Here is a 17012-nt window from a genome sequence, read left to right as displayed (position 1 = left end):
ACAGCCTGGGGTTATTCTTTTCTTGCATTATCCAGTGGTATATGAAACAATTACAATGATAACAGTTTTTTATGGTCACCTGAACCTGGATCACTAAAACTGACACTTGGTCACAGTCACTGAGTTTCATGGAATGCTAACAATAACTGTTAAACATCGACTGGTGACTGAGTGAAACCAAAAAGGATTCAACTGCCTCCTGAGGCACAGTTCAAAAGCCCCATTCACATATGACCTGGCTTGTTCTACATCAGAGCTGATAGCTGGCTCACACCGTGGGTATTCCAATATATGTTTGCACAGGTAAACTTGTTATTTGTTTTGTTTTATTTTGTTAACATCATTTGTGAATCAGCAGTATCCTTGGCTCCTATTTGTTCAGCCACTATGCTTAAAGCTGAGTGCAGTTTAACTCTATGCTTGTGACGTTTGCATAGCTAATACATGGGTTATCTCGTATGTCACCGCTACAAGTTGCTGAATTTCAGTGACATTCCCCGGTATCTGCTCTCTGCGTTGCTGCTAGTCTCTTCCAGTGTGTATGCAACTAATACTTACTTAAGACGAGATGTAATTCTTTTTAACACTTTTCAAATCCTGCAGATAGACTGATAATCCATGAGAAGCCACAAAGATCACCTCACAGCTATAAACGGTGTGGTGTGGTTCCAACCAGCCCCACAGGTTGTCATGAATACTGCATTACTGTAATTATTGTTAGAGTAGGTTATTGTATAAGTACGGTTAGTTATATGGTTAAATACAATGTGTGACTTACAATGCCAATTTTGAAATCAAAAGTTTTAAGCCGGAAGCCTCAAAAGCTGTTTGAATAAAGGAATCTTAATTTGACACAATAAATTTTGTTTTGCCTGTAGGATATTAGATGAATGAATTATTGTAGAATAATTTACAGATTTTTTTTTTGCTGTAATTGACTTGGTTTATCTTTGTACTGAGGCTGTGCTATGAAAGTTCTATTTTCTTTGCAAGATCATTATCAAGAGCATCTCAAAGGTCAGTTGACATTATACTACTGTACAGTTATAGCTTCATTAGGCATTTGAATCCACAGAAACTTCCACTGTAAATCTTCATTTACTTTCACTTTAATGCTTATATCCACCAACATTATCACCACAGGAAGAACAGAGATGGGACTTCCTGTGCCTGCTATTAAAAAGACAACAGAATAAAAACCATATCAGCACACAACAAGTATACCGTCAAACAAGCATCAAGGTTAAAGACTGTAAAAATGTGCTGCTTTGTTTAATAAAGAGAGGCCTCCAGAATAACGTCTAGATATCAACTTAAATCTTCCGTATTAGGCACTCGTCAAAGCAGGAGAAGCGTGTTCAAGCAACATTTTATTCACAAATACTTTACAGGTGTCCATAAAGTAGCCAGTCATAATGCACAGCGACAGACCGTGGTGCAGATTGTGGACTTTATTGTGACAAGGTTAGCAATCTAGGCCCTGCTGTGACTAACCTATACCAAGAATGAATATGCTAATGGCACTGTAAGGTGCCTCAGCATAAAAGCATTGGGGAGCATAGCAAGTACCTGGAAAAACTTTGTGCAAAGTCTTGACCTAAATTTCAAAGGATGTTTTTAAAATGCAGCTAAAGTTTAAGGCAACCTCTCACTCCTTCTGAGTGATGCGTTGGTTATGGATGATTAAACTCAAGCCATGATGGATGGGGATGCAGCAGCATGAGACACAGCAGTAACAGACTTTACCTGCTGGCAGCTGATACTATTAACCTCAATATGTGATTATAGACAAGGGGGAGAAAAGTTATGAGGCAAAAACAGACAAAGACAGACTAAATAGCAGTCCAAACTAAGGATGGCTACATGTCTGAGAAAGCATTTTTTCATAGTATTGCCACAGGGAAGTGTCGCAACATGTCTCCATGTAGACTGTATACAATAGAGCTCAAAATATTTTTTCCTAATTCCGGAAAACCCTGGAGGTAAACAATTGGTATGAAGAGCTTTAATCTTCCACACAGCCTGAACTCTCTTAGGCAAGTTTCTTGTCTTTTCTTTAAGTAGTCTTCAGAAAATGTTATCAAGGCCTCTTGAAGGACATTCAAAGTTGTATCTCGAATGTTGGCTGACTTTTGTTCTTTCTTAAGTTGACACCAGACTGCTTCAATAATGTTGTAGTTTGGGCTCTGGGGAGGTCAATCATTCATGGATCATCAGTATACTGATTCTGATGATCAGGGGCAGATTTAAATGATTAATTCTGATTAATCAAAAGCCAGTATCACACACATCTTACTTAAAAAAAAATCCTCTCTTTGCCTGAAAAACATTCAGATCTAAACCCAGTTCAGAATATTTTTTTCAACTTTCAGTTTTAACCACTATATCTGCAAATAGCTAAAGAACTGATTAAGATTTTAGTCAAGCCACTTTATCTGCCAATCTTTAATCAATAAATTTGCCCCACATTGTGGTTCCAGTGAATAGTGAAGTGACTTCATGTCTTTATTTCTGCACTCAGTGTTCCACTTATTGAATGCTTCACTGCAGTCTGATTTTGGCAATAGTGCCTTAGATATCAGATGAACCCATTTGCCGAGGTTCCTGCACACCTTATCTTTCATTGACAGGTTTTGCTCTCCATCTTGGTGACACGCTAACAACTGCAGGTTGCAATTTAAGCATGAAGTGTAAATGGGGAAAAAATAGCTGCGGGGTGGAAAAAGAACTCTCTCACCTTTAATGAATTTCAAGATGATATTTTAATATACAGATATCAAAGTATATACTAGAATCACTTGCCCCTGACTGCAGTCTTATATGTGATGTTACCTTCCTGGCTCTGTGTACAGTATTATCACAAGGAAGTGCTAATGCAGAGCCTTGTGGGAATTAAATAGCATGTCTCCAGGAAACCTGATCTTTCAGACAAGCCTTGTCTCCCAGCCTGATCTTTTAATTCCCTGTTTGGCAGAAAAGCATTCTTAAGGGTCTGACTTGCTCTTCAAGTCACATGCATTTGTTTGCATTCCTTTATATTTTATTGTTTTCATGTTTTTTGATTTTCAGCTTCTTCACTTTCGAGTCTGGCAGTTTTGTTCTGGAGTTCTGGCAGTAACATCTTTATTGTTTTTGATAGGCACAGGTCTGAATATTGAGAAGAAACTGGGAGAATAACCTTGTGCCCTTGTGAAATCAGCAGGCCACACAGCAGCAGCAGCACAACAATGTGAGAACCAGAAAATTACAGCCTTCATTGGTCAGGCACTGACTGTGGCAAGCCTACGCTCAACATAGTTTTAGTTCAATCTGTTAAAGGGAAGGTTTATTCAAAGTGGAACAGAGCAGAAAAATACAGATCTCCGACACTTGTGACTGCAGGCCCATCCATATAAAACAAAAACTAAACATGCAGTTTGCTATCATCTTTTACTTAGCCGGTATTATTAACTGACTGACTGACTTTTGCCTCTCTAATGTTAATCTGATATAAATTAGCGCTGTTTTTAAGCATTACTCTGTGTGTGTGTGTGTGTGTGTGTGTGTGTGTGTGTGTGTGTGTGTATGTGTGTGTGTGTGATGTCAGCTGAGTCATCACTTCTATACTTCTATACAACTGACTAATCTCATATAGGCTACGATATTAAGCTGCTTAGCCCTGCCTGGAGACACTGTGCATCTGCAAGTCTCTTTGCAACCCACCCGCAACTCAGTAGTGATGGGATTTCCGGCTCTTTTTAGTGAGCCGAGCCGAAAGAGCCGGTTCTCTCTTTCGGCTCCCAACCGGCTCTTCAGGTTGTTTTGTTGCTTTAATTAATTTATTATTAACAACAATATAAAATTATGCACAAAAGGAATTACTCATGTAAATAAAAGTGGTTTTATTTATATATGTTTATATATAAATATATACGGTGGCCCCTAGAGACAAAGCATGTACAAATTCCAAAGCACGTACAAACTCCAAAACACATTTCTAGCGTTAACTGAACTTCCAAAACAGAGCTACCTAGATCACTTAAATTACACAATTGAAAGCATGTGTGTATTGTTTGTGTATTTATACACAAGCACTCATATATATTCAAATAATTTAAAAAATGTTCATTTACCTGTTACTACTACACACCAAATCCGGTCGTTGGTACTTCCTGGCTTGTGTAGCCACTAGGTAAGAAAAACTCAACACTGCCCCTAGCATCCTGGAGCACTTCTGTTGTGTTTTGTACGTGTTTTGGAGTTTGTAAGTGCTTCAGAGTTTGTACGTGCTTCGGAGTTTGTACGTGTTTTCGAGTTTGTACGTGCTTCGGAGTTTGTACGTGTTTTCGAGTTTGTACGTGCTTCGGAGTTTTTACGTGTTTTCGAGTTTGTACGTGCTTCGGAGTTTGTACGTGCTTCGGAGTTTGTACGTGTTTTCGAGTTTGTACGTGCTTTGTCTCTAGGGGCCACCGTAAATATACTTTTATTTATTCACTCCACATAAAATGTAATAAATAAATCATATAATACAAAAACCAACTATTTACATTTCAACTTTTAACTATTTAAATTTTCAGCTTTTTCCTTTTAAACAAATTTAAAGTGAAACAACACAAAACACTGCAAACCACAACATAATTAAATATAAATTAAAATATGAAAACAAAAAGAAGATGCACATTCTCTGTCATATAGGCCTGCATGAATAAACTTTCTGAATCCTTTATCATCCGCAACTGAAAATAGTTGTGGATGATTACTATACCTTTTAGTGATGCGCGAATCATGAACGAATCGTTCAATACTCGAGAATCACTTTACTGACTCATGAATCATGATTCACAAGCCCAACTGACTCACTGACTCATCCCTGTTGCTGTTAGCAGCAATATATCTAGCTTATAATTAAAATTGTGGAGAAAAACACAACATCCAGTATCTTAACAAAAACATTTCTGCTCTGAACTGGAAGAAAAAACCGAGTAGAAGCTCACATCAAGACAATAGCTCCTCGGTTCACAGTAGCATCGCTCTGCTAACATGCTAACAGCACATTTGAGCTACTCACCCCCTCCTTTCCTGTGCTGAATCGTAGAGCCAGCGAGTCACTCAGGACTCGCTAACCCCCTCCCTCCTGTGCTGAATCGTAGAGCCAGCGAGTCACTCAGGACTCGCTAACCCCCTCCCTCCTGTGCTGAATCGTAGAGCCAGCGAGTCACTCAGGACTCGCTAACCCCCTGCCTCCTGTGCTGAATCATAGAGCCAGCGAGTCACTCAGGACTCGCTAACCCCCTCCCTCCTGTGCTGAATCATAGAGCCAGCGAGTCACTCAGGACTCGCTAACTCCCTCCCTCCTGTGCTGAATCGTAGAGCCAGCGAGTCACTCAGGACTCGCTCACCCCCTCCCTCCTGTGCTGAATCGTAGAGCCAGCGAGTCACTCAGGACTCGCTCACCCCCTCCCTCCTGTGCTGAATCGTAGAGCCAGCGAGTCACTCAGGACTCGCTAACCCCCTCCCTCCTGTGCTGAATCATAGAGCGAACGAATCACTCACTCACTCACCCCCTCCCTCCGGGCTCACAGCTTCTTCTTCTTGGTTGGCAACCAATGTTAAGGCACATTACCGCCCCCTGGCTCACGGCTCAGTGGACATTTAGATGAGAAAATATATACTTGACACATTTAAGGAAAATACTAATAAAATAATGTTCCCTTTAGAAATTTTTTTGCTCTTTTTTGCTTTATAAAATTGTTGTTTTCTTTTAGAATCACTCATCTTAGCAGTAGGATTTACATGAAAAGAGAAAAGAAATTAAGTTTGAGTGAAAATGTACATTTTTTGCACTCTCTGGTCAACTGACTCAGTGAATCAAATGACTCAAAAAACCCGATTCACTTTGGTGAGTGACTCATTAAAACTCGATTCAGTAAAAAGAATCAAATTTACCATCACTAATACCTTTCTAATGTGACGTTGTTGTCCCTGGCTCTCTTTCTCTCTCTTTCCCTCCCGCTCTGTTCCTGTGCTATTGCAAGTGTAACTACCGCCCCTCCCCCCTCTTCCCAGCGCAAGCACAAGGCTCGCGTGCGGAGTGAAGCGGAAAAAAAGTGCGAGAGAGAGGGTGAGGGTGAGAGAAAAAACAAAACAAAGCCACGAGCCGGCTCTCGTCGTTCACTTCAAAGAAACGCTGTTTCGTTCGCGACCGACACATCACTACAACTCAGCTCCTTTTACCTTATAACAGTGTTGTATCTGCTGTCATGAATGCCTGCTCTGTACTGCTTGGGTCTTGTTGCAGCATCTCCCTACTCCAGCTTTCTATAGAACCACACTGGTGATATAAATTACTGCTGATACAAATAATCTTTTTAACTAAAGTTGTCCTGACTAAACTACATTAACCATCATGTTAGACCAGATATGTTTCTTAATAGGCAAAATGTACTGAAATAAGGGTCTACCACTTTTGCAAAAAAAAACCCAAAACCTTCATAACAAAAAGGGCAATTGCCTAAGATTGTTTCTTTTTATTTTGCCTTTCCACTCATATTCTCATAATTCTTCACTTGTATTTTTGTAAAATTGAAGTAAAAGCACCAAGTAGCAATTTGTTGCTTCACAACCCACCCCTTCAGCCCGAGTACTTTTCCAGCTCTCCACTCTCACTGTAGTGAAACGTGATTAGCTCAATTTACACATATAGCCAACTGCTGGATAGCTTTACGTGGAGAAAAAGTACCAGCATCGGAACTCAGAGAAATGCATTTTTGTATTCTGACAGATGACTTTCCTGGGTGCTATGAGCTCAGATCCCAAATTTTAGTGTAACACCAGATGCCACCCACCAACTGAGGATACATCCTGCCTTTTTTCCCTGCAGACAATGAGTCTGAGCTTACAGCTAATTAGTGTTTGTGGACGGTATTCCCTGGGAACATGTAATCCTACTCTCACTTGTTCAGTGTGCACATTGATAGCAGCAGCATTTTCTTTTCCAGTTGCATCTTCTTTTGGCTTCTGTACATTAAGCTGGAAACATTATCCTCTTACATTAAAAAATGTAGTGGTCTGCCTAAGAATTGAACTTTTTCATAAAATGCCAAAAAGTACAATTACAATGTAGAGCCAAAAGATGGCGCCTACTTCCTTTGTGTTGTCTTGAGCTAAAGTGGAAAGCTGCACACAGACACTCATTATTTTTAGATTCTTATTATGGTCTGAGTTAGAGCTGGGCGATATGACCCAAAATTCATATCTCGATATTTTTTAGCTGCATGGCGATATACAATATATATCTCGATATTTTTTTTTAAGCCATAAGGTAAGAACAAAAAGAGTTTAGTCAAAGCTGTGTCCCAGATGTCAGACAGGCACTTTTATTAACATACAGCGTAGATGTACATGAAGAAATTACTCAAAAATAAATTATCAGCATTTATTAAATAATAATGCTCCATAAATAAAAGAACACAATGTTGTTTTTGTGCATAACAAAGAGCTCACAATTGTGCAGTCAAAATGTAAACTAAAAGACGCTGAGCATAATAACAAAGACAGATTTCACAGCTGCTCTATTCCCAAGTTCTACTGTGTGACTGACAGCCTGGAGTTTGAAATCCTCTTTGTAACCATGTCTCTTAACAGGTGCCATTTATGGTCCTTATACACACACAATACGGTAATATTACGTTGAAGCACAGTACGTATCACTCCGCGAGGCTCCACTACGGTAGCCGTAATGCTCCGACAATCCATCAAGCGGTGCGGCTCCGTAGCTTACCAAAGTCGTACTAAAACATTTTTTGACAGATTGCTGAGCGCCGTGTACCACATAAAAACGGTTCGCGGTCAGTAAGCACAACCAGAATTCATACATAAGGTGCACTGTCGATTTTTGAGAAAATGAAAGGATTTTAGGTGCTGCATGTCGTTAGCGCGGTTAGCTCGTTAGCGTGGTTAGCTCGCTAACACGTTGACGCCGTCCAGCCCCACGCATGGGGCGATCCGCGGTAACTCGTTAACGGAGATTTGCCGTGTTCATCTTGTCGTTGCCTGCAGGTGAAGCTATGGGGGGGGGGGGGGAGAGAGGCGAGGCCGAGTAACGCAAAAGAGACAAAAATGGACGAAAGAGAGGCAAACTTGCGGCTCCACAAGTATAATTATAACGTAACATATACTATATCGATATAAATGATATTGTCACATCTTATATCTCGTATGAAAATATATCGATATTTTTTAAAAACTCGATATATCGCCCAGCTCTAGTCTGAGTGTAGACCAATCTCTGAGCTAAAAAGCTAACCTAGAGCCCATGCTTGGTAAACCAACCACATGCTGCAAATTTTCTTTACCAACACATTAGAGACTGTGCACACTGATTATCTAAAAGCTAATCCACCACCTATTGGCTGCCAATAATCCTTCGTCTGACTATACTCACTGACTTGATGTTTTTTTGGCTGTTGTAAAAAACAACAAAAAAAACTGTCCTAAATAGGAAAAGCTAAGAAATATTCTTTCTTGCATCTCTGCAAATATATTGCCAACTGGCCGTTTTGGCCAGCTGGAAATGAAACATTTATAAAACATGCACTGATACATGGGGATAAATATATGTAACCCCTGAATATTGGTGAAATATTGATAGAAATAATATGAAATAAAATGGCATTTATAAATGTGAATGTTATATTTAAATAGTATAAAAGATGGACGTAGCTTTGGGGTCTGAAAAACCAAGCCAGCTAAGAAATGCCTTAAATCTGCACCCATGGGTGATACCCATGACTTGCAGTCTTATATAAGAAGTAAACACCTTCCTGAGCCCATGAGTTTATGTGCTCAGTCTTACATTTCAGGTTATACTCTGTGACATGTTAAAACGACTGGTGTTTCTAATGGTGGACTATACAAGGTATGCTCATTGGCTGATGACTTGTGACTGATAAATTACTAGGTAAGTTATTTGTAAGACTTTTTTTTCCACTGTAACAAAATTGCAGATAGGTCAGTGGCAGTCAGTGAGGCAAACATCAGCCAATACTGAAGAATACTGAAGCGACTCTGTTAAATCTTTACATTCCTAAATGTGGAACCAGCCCTCACTTTAGATTTGGGAGGCAGACCTTCTAGATTGCTTTACCTTCTAGATTCGGCTTACGACTTACCTTTTTGATAAAGATTACAGAGTAGGGGTGGATCAGGGGACCCTGAATCCTCCCTCAGTTATGCTGCAATAGGCCTAGGCTGCTGGGGGCTTCCCATAATACACTGAACTGAGCATTTCTTATTCACTCACAATTTTTCCCTCTCCATGTATTTATACATCACTTTGCACTTAATCATAAGTAATTATTTATCTCTGGCTTTCTTCCACATTGTGCCCTTCTTCCTTTCTCCCTCCCCTCAACCCCAACCAGTCGCCACACAAGGCTGCTCCTCAATCAGACTGGTTCTGCCGGAGGTGTCTTCCTGTTAAAAGGGAGTTTTTCCTTCCCACTGTCACCAAGTACTTGCTCATAGTTGGTGGTTTCATTGTTGGGTTTTCTCTGCATTATTGTCTTTATTGGTCTTTACCTTACAATATAAAACACCTAGAAGAATGCGTTGTTGTGATTTAGTGCCACATAAATACAACTGAACTGAATTAAATAGTTTTATGCAAGTGTTTATTCATTGTTGATATTCTTAGGGAAACTATAGCATACAACATTTTTTTAAAGTATGTGTTGTATATTGTCCACGTGCAAGAACTTGTGCACTGTGTTCACATGGGTCAGGTTGCTTCATTAACATCTTTTCTGATCATGCATGAAAGTCAAAGAGTTCCTTCTTAGACCCACCTATCATGCATCAGTTCACAGTCCTGCAGAAATCACCAGAGAGATGGAGAGGACAATTTCAAAAGCGTGACTGTCATTTATTTTCAGCATCTTTTTCGCTGTCTCTCTATTCTATTCAGCCACCCTTGCTCTACTCTATCCAACTGTATAAGCCACAGTTGAATCCAACATCTCAAACCTGAATATAATTATAGGAATATTTGGGGGCTCATTAGTAACCCTTCTACGTCAGCATTAACGTTAGTGAAAAGGTGCTGTCCCAGGCACTTGAAGAAACTCACTTTGGGCAACAACCTTCTGTTTATTCATTGACTTTACTGTAGCAAATCCTTAAAAGCCTCCAATCTTCACTGTGTTTTCATCACAAAATAAACCCAGGAGAGTGATCAACAGGGTTTTTCCATACAGTTTGTGAACCCCAGAAAGGCTTCTCTGTGAGAGTGCTAACAGTGTATCTTCAGGGATACACATAGTTTGTGACAGAAATTGTTGGAAATGTAAAAAAAAAAAAAAAAATCAATCTGCAACAGGCTAAATTGTCAGACTTGAACTCTGCCAGAAAACCAGATTCTCCAGTTCAGGCATCTAGAGCTACACTCTGTCACTGACAACTCTGTCAAGTCAAATTGTTTCCTCACTTTGTTTGTTTTCACTGAATTACACAAGATGGGAATAACAAGAACCCTGTGCCTCGGGTATTACAACCATCACCGCCACGAGAGAGAGCACTGTGTGTCAGTTATTTACAGACAGTGGGCTTTAACTGAAGTCAGGACACTGTCTAGCTGTCTGCTCCTTTTTGATGTTTTACTGGCTGTAAACCCTGCAGCTCACTCCAACAATCCAGGCAATTGGTGCATGCTGTTCGGCTCCTCTGTGTCAGGCGACAGCACCTTCTTTTAAACTACGACTTAATTTCCTTCCAGAAGAGTACCTTTCTGCCCTCTTCAGCACATACTGCAAGGTAATAAGGCGACATATAAACATCCTATCAACAGGATGCACAACAACACAATATTCCCATGAGAAATGTCACATATCAGAGCAAAGAGAATATATGTGGGTTTACAGTTCAGGTTACCTTTCTGGTATGTGGAGCAGAGGTTTTCAAATGACAGGCTTTCTGTCACATGTGTGATTTGATCAGACTTGTCCATCTCATGCTATGGAAAAACACTAGGAAAGGATGTAAGTGGGATTTTCTTTTCTTTTCTTTTTATTCTTTTTTTTTGGGGGGGTAGACCTCCAGAATGTCAAACCCCAGTGGCTGTCACCGCTGTCTGATGTCTGACAGACTACACCAGCACCACTCCTGGTATGGGTCTGACAGCATTTCTCTGACAGAAATACGTGTAAGGATTTGCACATTAACAGCAAACACGTCCCATCAAACTTGCACGTTTGCAAACCCGCATTAGCACACTCTCGTCACCCTTCACCAGTCATGAACTGTCTCACCACCACACAGCTTAGTGAAAACCACTGACATACCCTCCAGTCCAGGTTGCAAATCCTTCACATAAAACATAGGAAAGACTGTCCGTGCACTTTCTACGCCACTGCTTAACAGCAAGGCTAAACGAGAGGTGTTATTCCCCCCTCATACAAAGCCGAACAACCTAAAATATCCTCAGGCAACGGGGTGCAAACGGAGAGTGTTTTGGGTTATTTTTAGCTCGCTCGTGGGGTAAATCAGACATTTCAGCGGATCGTTTGAGGCTTGACGTGCTTTGACTGGCTGTTATTTCGTTCACGGTGACTAAAATGTTCCCAAATTTTAGCGATGAGTGCAAACAACCTGTGGCACATACCTAGATGTCGAGAAGCGGGGAAAGCATGGGAGTCGTATTGGTTCAAAAGCTGCGAGAGTGAATTGTCATTATTGACAGATAAAACATAAACAAATGTCAACAAACACATACACGAGTTAGGTGACAGGGCTAGCATAAGGGATTTCCAGCTTGTTCGAGCACTAAGTTAGCAGCCTGCAGCCGTTCGGTAAATCCCTCAACACGCCAAGCAGCCAGTCAGGGTAACGGTTCATCATTTCGCACTTACCCCGCTTGTGAACGTCAGATTAGTCCTCGCACACAACTTCGGACGGTGTCTGGCTTCTACCGACGCTGTTGCATTACAGAAGGTGAGATGAACGGTGCGGGAGGTGTTGTTATTGTATTTTTCTCCCCCTCAGAGTCTAACTGTTAGCTGTCCAACCGACCGAGGCTGCTTTCTCCTGTCACTCACTGTGCCGAGCCGGCTGTCCGCTCCGCCGCCATCTTGGTTGTGATGGGAATCCGCCAACACACACACACACACACACACACACACACACACACACACACACACACACACACACACACACACACACACACACACACACACACACACACACGCTTCTGTCACTTCAGAGGACGTTTAAGTGACTTGCAGTCATTCCCGGGAGACCCACGATAAGAGACTGACCAGAGGTGGACTCAGGACTTTACTGCTATGTGAAAAGCATTATCATCACACTGTAAAAACAGAATATTTTAAAATTAATTAATTAAAGTCCTCTGTGGAATAGGTTACCTTTATTATTAATAATAATAATAATAATAATAATAATAATAGAAAAAGTATTACAAAACAATAGAATAGAATAGTTCCTTTATTGTTATTGTGGTTGCTCCACACCAACTGTGCAGGAATAAGATATAAATAGTAAGACAGCAGGAATAAATGACTAATAGGAGAAATATATGCAATCAAGGGGGCTATATAGAAACTAGATGAATATATACAAAACAAGAGAAAGGCGCTCACAATAACAGTAATATTAACGATAATAATACAAGTATTAAAAGAAACATTACTAAAAACTGCTTTTTAAAATTTAATTTAGAATCTAATCAATAAATTAGATTAGTTTAAAATCTCAAATTAAATTCAAAAAGGACCTAAAGTTATTAACAGAATGAAAAACAAAATGCAACAAACAAACAAAACTGACCCTGAGTCTGAAACGTCTGTCTATGGAGTTAGAGAGATATCAACAAAGTTGAACCATGGCCATAGTCTTCTAGCATGTAATGGAAAAATTCAATTAAAGTTTATTTATCTGGGACCAAATCCATGCAGCAATTGCCTCGAGGTGCTTTATAGTGAAAAGTAAAGAGCAAACAATAGGTGACAGTGCAAAGGGAAAAACTCCCTTTTAAGAGGAAGAGATCTCAGGTAGAACCAAGCTCAAGCTGTCCAAGCTGTCTGACCACCATTACTGGTGGTCTTGTGCAAGGTAGTGGATAAACTAGAGTGAAGTGATGGTAAAGAGCAGCTAACAGGATAATAAAGGCTGCAATTCAAACGGACACTGATGTCTACAAATATCAACTGTATAAAACACATAGATGCAGCTTCCGGGTCTGACAAGTGAAACCAGTTGAAATGCCTTTAACCTGCTTTTTTTTCTGAGGGCCAGCAGCAGGTAACTCCTCTGGTGTCAAAAGGAAATCCAGTTATACAGAAGACTTTGGGAAAACATCTCTCCGGTCCCAGTCTTTGACCTTAATAAGCATTGTATTGATAAATCTATGATGCAAATTGATCATTTCAAGTATCATTGAATCCAATATAATGCTCATTTTGTAAATGGTAGCCACCACTAGAGAAATGAAGGTAGTTAAAGGTATCCTTAATGGCTGGCCTACTATGTGAGTGACAAGTCAGTTTTAACAGCTTTGCAGTTTTAAAACATGCTAGTGGCATCACAGTGGCGTAATGGAGTGATGTTCATATTTTGTAAACATTACCATGTGTACAAAATGCACTTTTACAGCATAAGATAGGATTTCATGCAGTGTGGGCTGGTTCTTGGTTGTTTTGTCATAGCAGAGTGTTTTTTTAATGATCAGTCTAAAGATATTGGTTGCTAACGCTAATGTTTCTTACACTGTAGTTTGAATAATTATTTCCTAAGGAATTGGATCAATGCATACATTTAGATTTGAGTATGAATGAATAAAGCCGTACTGCTGCTGTATATTGTGTAGGCCCACTGCCCTTTGTGAGTTTACTCACTGAGGAGGCATTTAAGATAAAGTATTATAAAAAATATTGTCAGCAGTGCATTTTGTTAGGGGCTATGGGATAGATCAACTTGAGAAGTGTATAACTTAGTGACGCTATCTGTGTCCATGGAAGTATAATAAAACAGGACATGGCCCAGCTGCAAAGTGACATTTAGCTGTGTTAAGGGGCTGAATTTGAATTTATAATGACATTTTTCACAATGACTTAAAACTATATTGGGCTCAGTGTGCTAAGTTTCTGTACAGCATTTTTTTTAATGAGAAATAAAATCCAGCTTTGCATGTATGTTTCTTCATTGTAAAAATTCTTTCATATTGTACATGCTGAGATAACTACCTGTTACCTACTAACTACCAGTTATTACAAGCAAACAGTGTTGAAAGCGCTGCTAAAACCAATAGTACGCTTTTAAAGATTACATTTTGTCACAACCACCAAACTGTCCAGGGCTAGATCTGAAATGGATAAGAAGCTAAAGAAGGAAAATGCATGTGAAATATTTTTCTACCTGATACAGTAACAGTGATTAATGAATGTCAGAGAGATCATTAGTGAAGAGGAGACTGCAGTTTCATCTCCAAGCAGCAAAAGTATGGTGCTGGACGTCATCCAAAAACAAGCTTTGTGACTTTTGAAGCAGTGCCATGTGGGAAATGTATTTATGTACCTCTTGTTGATGGGGCCTGTATTTCAGTATGCACTGTGGCAAGTAAAAAAGCTAGTGTTCAAGATGTGCAGTGCAGGCTTTTGAAATGAAATTCTGAAATAGCTGAAAAACAGAATAAAAATGAAGGAAAACACATAGTTTCTTTATGAAGTATTGATCATACTTAGGTAACTTAGGTTACCTAACTTTGCACTTAGGTAACAAAGGTCAATACAAATGTCAGAGCATGACTTAACACAAACCCGAGATCTCTGCATGCAACACAACCACCTACAATGTAACAACATCATCTCAAAATAAAGAGATTAGAATTCATTCATTCTAATGTAAGTGAGAGCTGAGATTAAAAACAAGAGATCAAAAGAGGAGTTTACAATAAACAACAAAGTGTTTCACAGTTGTAATGGTTATACGTAGTTATATAATAAAGCCCAGCTTTTCCAGAATGTTTTGTCATTTTCCCGTTCTACAAAATATATTTAAAATAATGTGACTCATTAGAACATTAGGACTCGTCAGGTTTTTATTTCTTAGTTAAAACAGGACATGAAATTGTGCGATAGTAGATGTTGATGCTCCAAAAGCAAGTGTTATAAAAACTAAAGAATAAACATTCAGTGTATTCTATGAAATATTAGCAATTATTTTTCCATTAATTAATGTAAATTTGTATTAATTTATTAACATAATTCTAAATACACTTGTAGTTCAATATCTGGTATAGACACGTATTACTAGGGAATACCTGCACTACACAGTATGTCAGCATTAAATAAATTGAAAGATTACACATTAGTTTTTCCAAGATACAAAATGAAATTTAACAACAAAAGCAGAACAAATATTGTAAGACACTAGAAAATTGGAAAAGACGGGAATTATAATCTTATTTTACATGTTTATGATTTAATACCTCAATATTTTCTTAGCACAATTACTCACAGATTCGATATTCAGGATTGTTTGGAGTCAATGAATTTGCAATGGTAACCAAATAGCCAGCCAACCTCACCAGAGAAATGACTGTGTTGATCAGCTGTTTTATGCTGTTAATCAGAATGATGTAAATGTAGGCGGCAACTTTCAGCAATGTTAATAAATTAACTTTTACAGAAAAACAGTGTCTCATTTGATATAGTTTTATATGGGGCAGGACTTCATCTTGTTAATCAAGACAATAAGAGAAGTCTGATACATATATTATTCTCATATTTTTTTTCAAAGGTCAAACATTGGACAGCAATCCCAGCCTCCATGGTGATTAGCACTTCTGCCTTTTCACCATCGTACTACCGTCAGCCTTCTCTAAAGGTGCTACATCAGCAAATTTGGTATTTTGTATGCTGTTTCAGCAAACACTCATGAATGTTGTTCTGGGACTTATCTTGAGTTTACCTGTTCTTTACCTGTTGTTTAGATATGAGCAATGCTTGAGACTTTGTAATACAAAGTAACTGCAGGTAGTTGGTGCTGTCTGATAATTGTGTTTGTCAGCCTTAGAGGGAAAACCCAAGTTGACTCAGAAAGTATTTGTTTCATACGTATTTGTTAAATATGTAAACATAGGGCTGAATTAAGTCAAAGCAGCAAACTGTAGAATTTTTACTTGCTGAATCAGGGACATTGAAAATATTACATTAAAAACAGGCATTTATGGTCTGCTGGAACCAAAATCTGTGCTTAGTTTTCTCCATGCCCAATTTGAACAGAATTTGAAGTGCTGCTGGCTTCAGTAAACCTTAATATAGCATCTATTGCTTTATATAGCATAGTGAGCTCTTTGTGGTCCTTCCTTGGGTCTGTTATATGATGTTTTGAAGATACCCAATGTAGATAGATTAAGACTGTAAATTTGCTAGCATGCAATGATATATTTTCTCTTTTGTTGAAATAGTCACAGAGGTTATCCCCCAGTGCATGCTGGGACTGTATTATCCCCCATGGGTTCAAATGAAACACTGGAAATGTAAAACTAATGAATGAATGGGGCAAGCTGACACTATGTTTTTAACTGAAACTTGGTTGGACCAAAGTAACAGTGGAGCTGTTCTCATCGAGACGACCCCTCCTAACTACAGTTTTATCAGTGAGGCCAGGGTGAGCAGGAGAGGAGGAGGGGTTGCTGTCTTATTTAATGAATCATTTCAATGTAAGCAGCTGTCTCCTGGAAGTTTTCAGTCTTTTGAATATGTGGCGTTACAGCTGAAGGCCCCATCCAAAGTTGTGTTTCTTAATGTTTACAGGCCTCCCAAATTCTGCACAGACTTTTTTAATGACCTCAGTGAACTGCTGTCTGTGATCTGTGTTGATTTCGACTGTGTAATTATTGTTGGGGATTTAAACATCCATGTGGACAACCCTCAGGACAAAGGGACTAAAGACCTGAGTAACACTCTGGGCAACTTTGGGCTGACTCAGCATGTAACAGAGGCCACACATAATAGAGGACA

The 17012-nt window shown here is 39.3% G+C and overlaps 1 protein-coding gene across 5 annotated transcripts in view; it reads right to left on the bottom strand.

The window, feature by feature from the left end:
- LOC134625651 (C-myc promoter-binding protein-like) overlaps positions 1-12095 on the bottom strand; it is a 90800-nt gene extending 78705 nt beyond the window's left edge. For all 5 annotated transcript variants that reach the window (XM_063470910.1, XM_063470924.1, XM_063470916.1 and 2 more), the window contains exon 1: positions 11883-12095. The gene's annotated coding sequence lies outside the window, so the exon portion shown is untranslated. The remainder of the gene's footprint in view (positions 1-11882) is intronic.
- Positions 12096-17012: the final 4917 nt, after the last annotated feature.

The sequence above is a fragment of the Pelmatolapia mariae genome, linkage group LG1, assembly GCF_036321145.2.
Source record: "Pelmatolapia mariae isolate MD_Pm_ZW linkage group LG1, Pm_UMD_F_2, whole genome shotgun sequence".
Classification (NCBI taxonomy): domain Eukaryota; kingdom Metazoa; phylum Chordata; class Actinopteri; order Cichliformes; family Cichlidae; genus Pelmatolapia; species Pelmatolapia mariae.
The sequence above is the reverse complement of the archived record's forward strand: the minus strand, read 5'-3'. Positions and strand labels throughout refer to the sequence as shown.